This window comes from Pinus tabuliformis, chromosome 9 (assembly GCF_031772625.1).
Source record: "Pinus tabuliformis cultivar Carrire ecotype Pingquan chromosome 9, CPIR1, whole genome shotgun sequence".
Classification (NCBI taxonomy): domain Eukaryota; kingdom Viridiplantae; phylum Streptophyta; class Pinopsida; order Pinales; family Pinaceae; genus Pinus; species Pinus tabuliformis.
In genome coordinates, this window is record NC_142307.1 from 796,731,268 (window position 1) to 796,742,211 (window position 10,944).

Below are 10,944 nucleotides of genomic sequence, written 5' to 3' on the forward strand. Positions count from 1 at the left end.
TTGATTTTCCTTAACTAATTAACTCAAAATGAATTAATTAATTAATTTATGAACAACTGCTAAGATAAAATTCGAATTTTACTTCACTATTTTAGTTTAGGGACTGACTAAAATAGGAAGGTATCCCAAAATGCTATTTATAGAATGCTATTTTTAGCACTTCCATTTTTCATTCCTTATAACTATGTTCAACACTGGTTGAACTGCTATTTATAGAAGTGCTATTTTTATCATTTCTTGTTGTTATTTTCAACACTTCCTCTCAACAAGAAAGGGATTATCAGTAACCCCAATCCTGTCTCTGTGAAACTCAAAATTGCATCTTGACAATGCCTTAGTCAAAATATCTACATCCTATTCCTTGGTCGAAACATACATCAACAACATGATCCTCTTGACCACATAGTCTCGAAGATAGTGATATTGGATATCAATGTGCTTGGACCTGTCATGAAAAACTAGATTCTCAGAGAGTTTGATACAACTCTGGTTATCGTAGTAGGTCACTGTAGCATCCATCCTCTGACCAAATAATCCCACTAGAATCTTCTACATCTAAATGGCATCACATCCAACTTGACTAGTAGCCATGTATTCAGCCTCTGCTAAGCTAAATGCAACTAATCTTTGTTTCTTGCTGTACCAGGAAACTACATCTGAACCAAGGTTGAAGATTCCTCCAGAAGTGCTCTTCCAGTCTGATGGACTCCCTACCCAATACGCATCTGTGAATCCCTGAAGCTTCACTCCCTCTGTCTATCTGTACCACAATCTGAACTGAGATGTGCCTCTGAGGTATCCCAGCACATACTTCGCTGCCTTCCAAAACAACTTGGTAGGCTAAACCATAACTTGACTTAGCTGGTTCACCGCAAAGCATAAGTTGGGTCGTGTGTTCACCAGATACATAAGTGAACCCACCAACTGCCGATAAACAGTAGTAGCTACTACCTCACTTGAAGTAGCTTCTTCCTTCCTCTAGTTCCCAGCTAGAGGAGTCTTCATGGGCTTGCACTTCTCCATGTGAAAGCGCTTGAGTATCTCATTGGCATACTTGGCTTGAGATACAAATACTTCACCATCATTCTGCCACACATCCATGCCTAGAAAGTAGTGCATAAGGCCCATGTCCTTCATCTCGAACTCTCTTACAAGGTTCTCCTTGCAAGACTGTATCAGTTGATCATCACCTGTCAAAGTCAGATCATCAACACAAAGAACAATGATCAATGGTTTACCTTCTATCATGATGTGGTAAAGGTTCGCATCTACTTCACTCTTGGTGAAGCCCAAACTGGTGAAATAGATGTTGATCCTAGTGTACCAAGCATGGGTGCTTGCTTCAGCCCATACAAAGCCCTCTTGAGTCGGCACACATGAGACTCACGATCAAAGGTCTCGAAACCTCTGGCTGCTCAATGTACACCTCCTCCTCAATCTTCCCATCAAGGAATGATGTCTTCACATCCATCTGGTGGATCCTTCACCCCATATGAGCTGATAGTGCCAATATCGATCTAATCGATGAGTACCTTGCTACGCGAGCAAAATTCTCATCGTAGTCGATCCCCTCAACCTGTGAGAAACCCTAAGCAACAAACCTTGCCTTAAGTTTCTCAACACTGCCATCAGCTGCTTGCTTTACATTGTAAATCCATCTGGAACTCACCACTGACTTGCCTTGGGGCCTTGGGACAACATCCCACACACTGTTCCAAATGATAGAGTCGTACTCCTCTACCATTGCATCAACCTAGACTGGTTGTTGCACTGCCTCCTCGAATGAAGGTTCGATATCTACATGCTCCCCAACCAGGGTCTTGTACCCAGTGTACCGCTCGGGCGACCTCCTCTATCTACAATGAGAAGATGGTTGTCCCACATTCTCCCACGCATCCAGCATCAACCTATCAACTTCCCTTGAGCGTTTCCTCCCATCTCTAGATGTATCAACATGAGCAGATGTCTCCACTACTAGATCCTCTGCATGCGGCTGCTCCACATCAATTTGAGGCTCCTCCTCCTTAGGAACTGAAAGTTCCTCCTCTTCATGCAACTTGAGCTCCCTCTCAAGTGACACTTGCATGGGTTTCTACTCATCGAACTTCATATCCTTTCATACCAGAGTCCTCTGAGTGGAAGGTAGGTACACCTGATAGTTGTGGGGTGTATCCGTCTCCCCCACAAGTATTCCCAACTCAGCTGTTGGGTCTAGTTTCTTCCTGTCATCGTTGGTCACATGACAGTAAATTGATGATCCAAAGATTCAGAAGTGACTTACATCAGGTCACTTCCCAAAATAGGCCTCCATAGGTGTCTTCATTCCTAGTATATGGTGTGGGCTTCTGTTCTGCAAGTATATTGTTGTATTGCATGCCTCAGCCCACAAATGCAGTGGTAGGCTTTGGTCATGCAACATCACTTGAGATGATCCCACAATCGATCTGTTCTTCCTTTCGACCACCCCATTCTGCTGTGGGTTATGGGGTGTCATCAATTCCTGTTTAATACCTTTTGCAGTGCAAAAGTATTTAAGCTATTGGGAGACATACTCTCGACCATTGTTGCTACGCAAGAATTTTATTTTCTTTCCAGATTCTTTCTCTGCCAAGGCTTTAAACTCACAAAACCTTAAGAAGGTCTGATCCTCCTTTTGCATAAAGTAGATCCAGCATTTACGAGAAAAATCATCAATAAAAATAACATAGTACCTTTTTTTAGCAGTGGAGGCTATAGAGAATGGTCCACAAACATCTGAGTGAACTCACTCCAGGATTACTCCAGCTCTATTGTCTTGATCCGTAAAGGAATATTTCACATACTTACCCAAGGTACAACCTTTGCATGTAGTCGCCTGCTCAAGTTTTCCCTTGGGTAATCCTGTAGAAATCTGCTGCATGATCTTCAGGGCTCCATGGTACAAGTGGCCTAGTCTTCTATGCCATAGCTCACCAACATCTTGGCTATGCACCATCTCAGCTTTGGAACTCAAAGCAGCACAGTTGTCTACCTCTAGCTTGTAAAGATTCTTGACTCGAATCCCTATTCGTTTTGTTTGTCCAGTACCGATATGCCTCAAGAATACCATTCCTTTACTAAAGACTACATCATAGCCTTTATCTTCTAGCATAGCGACAGACACAAGATTCTTCTTCAGACCTGGTACATACTTTACATCAGTTAGGGCGAGGGGAGCTCCATGCTCTGTCTGAAACACAATCGTACCATCACCTGAAACACGGTACTTTCCATCATCGCCCATCTCGATCCGCATCTGGAGATCCTTCTCCTCTAAAGTACTGAAAATATTCTTGTCACTTGACATGTGGAATTAAGCTCCATTGTCTATGTACCACACACATCTCACCATGGATGAAACCATGCATGCGATAAGCCATAAATCTAGCTCAAACTGTGAGGCAAGTGCCTCACCATTAGATCCCTTTGAGGAACCCTTCTTGGATTTCTTTTGTGGACAATTTGTAGCATAATGGCCCACTTCATGACAATGAAAGCATCACACTTTTATTTGTCAATCTTCTTCTCACCATGGGAAGAACTGGATTTGGGATGGGATGCCTTCCCTTTCCCTTTCCTCGCCTTACTCGCTAAGGCTAGATTTTCCTCATCATCTTGCTTCAATGAGGATCCATCTCTGGCGCTTCTTCTTATTTCCTCCTGCATCAGATCCAACCAAAGTTCTTCCCAATCTCACAGTTTTTCTCTTCCATTAACTGAGTCTTGGTAGCTATTCCAACTATTAGGAAGGCCGAGGAGTGCAAGACTCACCATGTCATCATCAGCGGTCGTGATCCCTACACTTCCAAGCTCATCCCTACAGGTGGTGAGCTTGTTCAGATATGTAGAGATCGTGTCGCCCTTTTCACACTTGATCTTATGAAGCTTGTCTTTCAGCGCCAGCTTCCTTTGATCGCTGATGTTCTGATATAAATCTTTTAATGTTTTCCACATCGAAAACGGTGTCTCCTTCCCATCGAGGCTCAAGACAATGTGGTCTCGAACTCCCTCCAGGAGGATTCTCCTTGCTCTAGCCACACATTTCTTCCATTCCGCCAGTTGAGTAGCATCAGTTGGCTTGGGGACTTCTTGATCAATGAAGTCCTTTAGACCATTATCCTCTAATACTGCCTCCATGTGATCCTTCCAGGCTATATAATTCAAGCTGCCATCAAGGGCATACTCGAGCCTTAAACCATTGAACACCATAAGTGAAATTGAGATGTGATAAGAACTCAGTTTCTATATTCAGGAACCACAAACTTCGAACTTATCCTTCTTGTATATTGTTCTCCACCTTGATCACCTTTGCTTGATACCATGTAGAAATTCCCACTATAGATCAACTGATTATGTAATATACTAAAACGCAATACAAGATCTACTTCTACAACACTTTGCGGAAGCTTAATCGAACTCAGCAAGATCAAGAGAACACATATAATTGAGAATGAGAAATCAATCACACATAACACAGAAGAAATAACCCAGGGAAAGACTTAGCCTAAAACCCCAACTCTGTATTATCATACAAGTATAAATCTTTTACAAGTCACAAAAAGGAATCAGCTCTCAAGCTATCATGCTCTCTCTGCAATCAAACAATATAGCTCACAGGCTAAATAAACACTATATATGTCCTCCTCAAGCCCTCCAAGCCTCCTATTTCCTTGCACAGTTTTCCTTAGGGTCCAGTGAAGGCACATGTGTGAATTTTCCTCATTACACTCACAAAACCTAAAGAAGTAATTGCGAAATCCTCAAGGAAATAATTCCTTCTGCATGCAAGGAATATTCACAATGGAATATTCTAGCAACTGATAGTACAATGCCCCAACATCTAACCTCAATTGGGTCTCTGTCTGAACTGACATGCATGAGTTATTTATGAGAGAATACTCAGTTATCTGAAGTGCAGTAGTTACATGCATGCAAGCATTAACTAACTGAACTTACATTAATTCAACAAACTGTTTGAATTAATCTAACTGGACTTGACTCAGTTAACTAAGTCAACTAATTACAACTCAATATTACAACTCATCCTTATCTCTTTAACTGATGGATAAATTCCTCAATTAATGGAGAAATTGTTGCATGTCCCCAATATATTATTAAAATCCAATATAAAATATATTAATAATAAGATATAAAATATATATAATTTTTTTATTTATTAAAGTGGGTATTAAATTTTTTACTAATTACATAGGAGCACAATTAATATAGATTTATACTATTATAATTTTGGTTGATAAATGTTGATAGACATTAATCTATAATAAATATCAAAACACTTATTCCATGACACATTTCACATTACTCAGATTAAAAAAAATCATAAAAATGAACTAAAGTATAACACTATTTTAAATCTATTATTATTATTATTATTATGATTTTGTGACTAGGTTGACCCTAGGATTGTGTTAGGCTTTGTCAACCCTCGACACTTAATTCTCCTAAGGAAGCTACCACATTCAACCTCTCTATGAAAAATCTATTATTATTATTATTAATTATAAAAAATTAATTATGGAGATTCACCCTCATTTAGTTTTTCTTTGCTACAATACCATAAGGCCAATACCATGGCTTAACAATACCACATGTCAAATATGACACATGTTGATATGACATTTTCTTTAATTAATTAATTTGAAATAAATTAATTAAAATGAAATAATTAACTTGGAGATAAATCTTAACATTTGATTTGTGAAAACTACTATGAATATTCTTATATTTTCCATAGAAATTAAATTTCTATCATTCACTTAATAATTATTGATAATTAAATTAAAATTTTATGAAACCTATTCTAATATAGACATGCCCATAATTTATTTAGACATGCCGTAATTTATTTAAATCTATTTTAAATTTAAAATAAATAAAAATCCATCAACATTAAATCTCTACTATTCACTTAATAATTAAATTAAAATTCTAAAAAACATATTTTAAATCATTAAATCTCTACTATTCACTTAATAATTATTAATAATTAAATTAACATTTTAAATCAGCATAATTTATTTAAATCTCTTTTAAATTCAAAAAATTAAATATTTTGAAATACAAAACTTTCCTCTCAACTTTTCAACACAGCTATTTAAAAATGTCAATGGATTTTCTACGCACTATTTAAGAATGCCCATGGATTTTGTAACATCATTAGTCATAGAGGGACATATGTTATAATGATCAAAGCAAGATTCTATGCATATTATGGGTCATGAATTCAGTATTTGTGAAATGATTGAATCTAGGTTTCTTGTTGTATAACCAAGGTTAAAAAAATGCATCAGTAATTATTCAGACTGCATACAGATTGGCAAGATAAAATAACGCCAAATATATCAACTACGCGCAGATAAGCAAATTATATCAGTAATAATTTTGGAGATGAAGCACCTGACTTTCTATAAAAAAAATAAAAATAAAAATTGAAGGGTTGATGTTAATTAGCTTTGGTTTAGATGATTAGAAGAAATGCCATTATCTTTTCCATCCAAATACAGTTCTAACATTTGACATACTACTACAATTCTAGCATTTGACATACTGAATTCATATTGATTGTTTTTTATGATGACTTCAAATCTTATTATATACTGAAATCCAAAAACATCCTTAATCTTTTTATAAAATATAAAAACATTTTCCAGAGAAAAACGTAAATGGTTGATAGTTGTTTTCCCCTCCAAAATAAGCAGAAACAAATGCCCAATTCATCAGAACTATATCTTGATGGCATTGTTCAAATCCTACAATTCTGCAAAAACAATCCATGTGTGCTATTTCAGACCTACTAAATATCATGAAATAAGCTTCTTTCAAATATATAGAGAGTCGATCTGGAAAGTACATGAATGATTCACTATCCTATTGGCCATGCATCTACTTCAAATATAAAACATATTGAAAGAAGTCCCTGCATTACAGGGTCTGCCCTTGTCCATCCTTCCACTGTATTTAAGCCCCCAAAGATTCCCAGGAGTTTGGAGGATTTTATCTTGACAAAAAATTCCATATGTTCTTTGGCTAAAATCAAAGTCCTCAAATGAGATATATCTATATTCCAATTCTTTGCCCTCTCTGCAATGAGCAAGAATGTACAAAATCAAGGACTTTATCAGAAAAGTTGTGTATTTTCAGTTGACAGCAATCCAACTCCCGCATCAGACACTAATATATCATGAAGATCACCTGAAAGCTCTGAACCTGTCACAAAGTTCAACCATTTCTTACTCTTCACAAATTCAAGACAAGGCCACAATACAAACCCAATTAAAACAGCGCTGATGCTGGCAGCCATGACTTTAAAAGAAGCAACTGCTACCACCAGAACCAGTAACAACGAAGGTATTAGACAGAGGAGAATAACTCCAACAGTCCCAAGAGGAACTTTATAGGGCCGAGCAAGTCCTGGCTTCTTGATTCTTAACCATATAAAGGCAACAAACTCTGCAAACATACCAAAGCAATAGAGATAATTCTCAGCTGCTACAATTTCTTGAAAACTCAATGAAATTCCAGAAGCAGAAAACATAATGGCCAGAAGAGGAGTTCCATATCTTGATCTGACAACAAATAGAGCAGGAAGCATGCCTGATTGTCCCATGCCAAGAAGCTGAAAAGAATCAATGCTCATTTCAATTTAAAAAATTTACGTGGCACAGCCCACCCTCTCACATTTCATTTCAAGCGGGACTGTGAGTTTGAAATTTTGAGCGGGACTGCGAGTTTGAAATCTTGCGCATGGAGGTTTAGTTGAATGTGTGTAGGTGGATAATGCATTTTCATTAACTACATCCACTTGCATTAAGTACATCCAAGTGATTAAGTCAGAGCGGAGGAGCCTGTCAGAGCGGGAGCGGTGGTGGAGCCTGCCACAGTCGGAGCTACGGAAACCACCGAAAAATAAATCATGATGTATGGGCATGTATGTTACCATGCACGCATGGAATCAAAATCTGTTAGCCGGAGAAATGATGCACACGGGTTGACAGCCAAAGCCGATGTCAGACCCCGTCTCCCAAGACTGTCCTTAGAGTCTCTTAAGGAGCATTAATGGATCTATAAAGTTGGAAATAGGCATTGCCTAGGAGGTATGGCTCCCCCCTTAGCATTGTTACTTACCTCGTTACTCCATCGGTCATCTCGATTGTAGATTCCTGGGCCCACTAGGCTTACCTTCCATGTCCGTTTACAAAGATGGATGTTGATATTCATTATCAGATCTGTTTACTGTAGGAAAACTTTAGCAGCTGGAAGCCTATGTTAAGTCTGTCATCATCTGTCATTGTCTTTGCATTAGCGGGGAGCTCGAGGCATGTAATTCAATTCAATTCAATGTAGACAGCTATAGAGCCCCGCGGATGCCAGCCTGTGCGTTTTAAGAAAAAAATATTAATAATACACGATTAAAGGGTACGTTCACTCGCGGGGAAGTCAATTAATTTATTTTTATTGAAAATTTAAATAACCTTCAATATTGATTTATGTAATCTCGATTATAAAAATTAATGGTTATTAATACTGTAATTATTATTGATAATTGTAATTATATTTTTAAAATTTATAAAAAACTATCATTTAAAATAGTAATATTATTTTTCATAAAATTTATAGTTTTTTTTGGGTCAATTTCTTATAATTTAGTGTTATTTTTTATATTTTAATTAAAAAAAATTGTTTGGCATTCTCTATCTTGTGAAATGTGTATTGTTTTTTTCTTTTTAAAATATTGCTTTCTTGGTCAATCCTTTAATATTACAATCATCAAACTTCAACCTTTAATTTTTATAGATGTTATATAATATAGGGGATGGTGTATTGAACCATGAATAACTCCCAAGGACATACACACTTGTTAATTGTTTACATCCCAAAAATAGAGTAGGGGGAAATGCAATTAACATATACAAACTTTCGTTGACATGGATAACTACTTGTATGTTGGAATAAGATATTTACATGACATGGCATGCATGAAAATATCCATGCCACTTTCCAAAACCTTGAAATTGATTAACTATTCAATTTTTGTTGTGTTGTATGCATTGCCACCCTACGTTTGACTTGAGCATTAAACGTGAGTTGGTGCCTTCCTTGTCTAATTGGGAGTAATCCAACCAACACTAATCCATCTCAATCCACCTAGAAATGAAAACCATGTGGCATATTTCACCTTGGGGGTGCATAGATATGACAACTAATGATTTGGGTTACTAGATTTTGACTAGTGTTACAGGATCTGATACTCACATTAGAAAAGGAAAGCTTTAGCTCAAATAAATCATTAAAAATAAGGGAAAATCATTGAATTTAACAACATCACAACTTATCAGCATGTGATGACCATAATGCAAATGATTGTGACAAAAGGGAATGATAATAGGCTATATAAGGGAGTAGAAAGGGAAAAACTCACACTTCTAATAGTAGTAAAGGCCTCAAAATGAAGGCCCAATTTCTCCCCCACACCTGAGATTTTGCAAGTCCTTATGAAATCTTGGGTGAATAGCCAAAGCTAGATCCAAAAAGGTCCCTCAAAACAGATGAAAACTATGTTCCCAACACCTCCCCTAATTATCATAATACAAGGGTATATTTCACATATCTCATCTTACTTGTCTCTTTAATCTAGTTTATTACATTTATAATATTTTTAAACCTTTAATTTAAATTTTAGATCTATGGGTTATAAAACACTACACATAGTAAGTAAAAAAACTAACCAATTCATAATAAAACAAAACCATTGTATAGTGGGAACCCAAGGATGATAAGGCCCTTATCTGCTTAATGCCCCAATACCCATGTCCCTATTGTGCAAAAACTCCTTATCATGTCCATATCAATCTTGTATGACAATGATACATTTTAAAGAATCCATGTTGTGTTCATGGCCCTTTAGCTCAAGAAACTCAAGTTACTATCCCTCAAATTTTTCCTCAACCATGGTCTCAAACTCAACCCTAGTTCACAAAGCTTCAGATTATCCCCAGTGCACAAAAACCCATATCAATTCCCATATCCCACATTAAGAACACTGATATCCTATACACGATATTTTTTTGGTTTGAGGCTTTATTCATGTCCCTTGGTCCTTAGAGACCTCATATAGAGCCTAAGGGCCTTTCTCCCATGTCCATTGGCAAGGCCTTGAGACCCATTTTTACAATACAAGGCATTTTAGGAGCAACCATATTCCACTTAAAGGCCAGATATCCTCATTTTCCAAACTTTCCCAATGAGGACCACCACTAGTATACATAGATAATATGTATTCAATATATGTGTGTTGGTATATATACTAGGTATAAGTATCAATATATATGCTAGAATATATAAGAATAATATGTCAGTATATATACTTATATGTGTGTGTGTGTATATATATATATAGTATGTTGATATTTATACTAGTATGTGTACCAACATACATGTAGTAATAGTATATATATTGAATACATAATGTGTTGGTATACTAGTGGTTGTCGTCATTGGGTAAGCACAATACATAGATAGATTAAGAGATTAATACTTTAGTTTAGGGTTGTAAAAGCATCCTAACTTGGTATATTTTAATTCTTTAATCATTATATTAATTCATCTATTAAGAAAATGTTATGTGGTTGTCCCTAATATGCTAGTGGTTGTCCTTACACCATGGTTAGGGCCCTAATACAAATCCCTAACATGCCAAACCTCTAATAGTGTCCCTATTATACTTGTAGGATAAATATTTCATTTCTTGTGTGGTGGTCCTCATTTTTCTACTGACATAATATGTATTCAATATGTGTGTGTGTGTGTGTGTGTTGACAAATCTACCAACATAATATCAATATATCTATAGGTATATACATGGACATATTTACCTAGTATATATATACATAATATGTTTCTCTCATC

At 36.6% G+C, this 10,944-nt stretch overlaps 1 pseudogene; it reads right to left on the bottom strand.

The window, feature by feature from the left end:
- Positions 1–7,156: 7,156 nt before the first annotated feature.
- LOC149151156 (putative polyamine transporter At1g31830 pseudogene) lies at positions 7,157–7,675 on the bottom strand (annotated as a pseudogene).
- Positions 7,676–10,944: the final 3,269 nt, after the last annotated feature.